The following is a 2,591-nucleotide window of genomic DNA, read 5'->3' on the forward strand; positions in this document are numbered from 1 at the left end:
TGTAATTCTGAATATGTCCAAACAGAGAGGGAGTGAATGGGAGCGCATTATAACGGAGGTGCAGCTTAGACGTTTGGAAACCCTTCAACTCTGACTGCTCAGCACGAAACAAAGGAATTACATTAAATAATGTTTAATCATTATTTAAGTAAGGTCACTACCATTTTCTGCTTTGGTTCTTGTTTTAGTATCCTTTGTAGTATTTAGTGTTAGAAGCGTTTGCTAACTTGCCCACTGATACACATAAAGTTTCAAATTTGGGTTAATTTCCATCTCTATAATGCTATTCTTTTGTGTCACACCCTCTACCAACTCCTCAAACTCATACACTTTGCTTTCCATAGGGTACAGGGCCCATTCTCCTCAAATCTATCTATCTATCTATCTATCTTTTTTTAAAAAAAAGATTTTATTTACTTATTTGACAGACAGAGATCACAAGTAGGCAGAGAAGCAGGCAGAGCAAGAGGAGGAAGCAAGCTCCCCACTGAGCAGAGAGCCCGATGCGGGGCTCGATCCCAGGACCTTGGGATCACGACCTGAGCCCAAGGCAGAGGCTTAACCCACTGAGCCACCCAGGTGCCCTCTTTCTTTCTTTTTTTTTTTTTTCTCATTAAACTTTTGTTTTAATGGGTCTCAAAATTCTGTGACAGATTTTTGGTCAAGTTGTTTCCATTAAAAAGTACTGATTTTAAAAACTAATAACTTAAAACTGCCACACACACACAAAAAAAACAAATGGTCCACAAAACATTCTCCTTTCCTTCTGAAGGTTTTACGATGCATTGTTATCATTAACCAGTCTTTCACTATTAAACTTAAATGGCCAATTGACACAAACAGCTCTGAGACCGTTCTTCCACCACTGATTAAGACTGAGGTGGCAGGTATTGGGGATAATATTCATTTAGCCTTCTGAGCTTTCTGGGCAGACTTGGTGACCTTGCCAGCTCCAGCTGCCTTCTTGTCCACTGCTTTGATGACACCCAAGCAACCGTCTGTCTCATGTCACGAACAGCGAAATGGCCCAGAGGAGGATAGTCAGAGAAGCTCTCAACACACATAGGCTTGCCAGGAACCATATCAACAATGGCCGCGTCACCAGATTTCAAGAACTTGGGACCATCTTCCAGCTTTTTTCCAGAACGACGATCTATCTTCTCCTTCAGCTCAGCAAACTTGCAAGCAATGTGAGCTGTGTGACAATCCAGCACAGGTGCATATCCAGCACTAATTTGGCCTGGATGGTTCAGCTGAGCTGTGAAGCCAGCTGCTTCCATTGGTGGGTCATTTTTGCTGTCACCAGCCACATTGCCACGACGAACATCTTTGACAGATACGTTCTTGACATTGAAGCCCACATTGTCCCCAGGAAGAGCCTCACTCAAAGCTTCATGGTGCATTTCAACAGACTTGACTTCAGTTGTAACATTGACTGGAGCAAAAGTGACCACCATGCCAGGCTTAAGAACACCAGTCTCCACTCGGCCCACAGGGACAGTACCAATACCACCAATTTTGTAGACGTCCTGGAGAGGCAGACGCAAGGGCTTGTCAGTTGGACGAGTTGGTGGCAGAATGCAATCCAGAGCTTCAAGCAGTGTGGTTCCACTGGCATTCCCATCTTTACAGGTGACTTTCCATCCCTTGAACTAAGGCATATTAGCACTTGGCTCCAGCATGTTGTCACCATTCCAACCAGAAATTGGCACAAATGCTACTGTGTCAGGGTTGTAGCCAATTTTCTTAATGTAGGTGCTGACTTCCTTAACGATTTCCTCGTATCTCTTCTGGCTGTAGGGTGGCTCGGTGGAATCCATTTTCTTAACACCAACAGTTAGTTGTTTCACACCCAGTGTGTAAGCCAGAAGGGCATGCTCACGGGTCTGCCTGTTCTTGGAGATACCGGCTTCAAATTCACCAACACCAGCAGCAACAATCAGGACAGCACAGTCAGCCTGGGATGTGCCTGTAATCATGTTTTTGATAAAGTCTCTGTGTCCTGGAGCATCAATGATGGTCACGTAATACTTGCTGGTCTCGAATTTCCACAGGGAGATATCAATGGTGATACCACGTTCACGTTCAGCTTTCAGTTTATCCAAGACCCAGGCATACTTGAAGGAGCCTTTTCCCATCTCAGCAGCCTCCTTCTCGCATTTTTCGATAGTTCTTTTGTCGATCCCACCACATTTGTAGATCAGATGACCAGTAGTGGTAGACTTGCCCGAATCTACGTGTCCGATGACAACAATGTTGATATGAGTCTTTTCCTTCCCCATTCTGGTTTAGGATGAGCGGTGGTTTTCACGACACCTGTGTTCTGGCGGCAAACCCGTTGCGAAAAAGCGCCCTCTTTCTTTTTAAAGTAACAGAGCTCCTGGATAACTTTCATATCGGTTCCAGTTCCTGAACTCTGCTGGCCATTTCCAGGAAGCACACAGACCAGTGACAACCCTCCTCAGTGTCTGTTTCCCTCTTGGTTGATTCATAGCCAGATGTATATCTGCAGCTGACATTTAATAATACCAGAATGTTCTTATGAGGAGGAGGAGGAGTAGGTATCTGCTTCTGGGGACATGACTCAGAGG

General features: G+C 44.8%; 1 pseudogene; it reads right to left on the reverse strand.

The window, feature by feature from the left end:
- Positions 1-613: 613 nt before the first annotated feature.
- LOC131821691 (elongation factor 1-alpha 1-like) lies at positions 614-2,351 on the reverse strand (annotated as a pseudogene).
- Between the last annotated feature and the right edge of the window lie 240 nt (positions 2,352-2,591).

This window comes from Mustela lutreola, chromosome X, assembly GCF_030435805.1.
Source record: "Mustela lutreola isolate mMusLut2 chromosome X, mMusLut2.pri, whole genome shotgun sequence".
Classification (NCBI taxonomy): Eukaryota; Metazoa; Chordata; class Mammalia; order Carnivora; family Mustelidae; genus Mustela; species Mustela lutreola.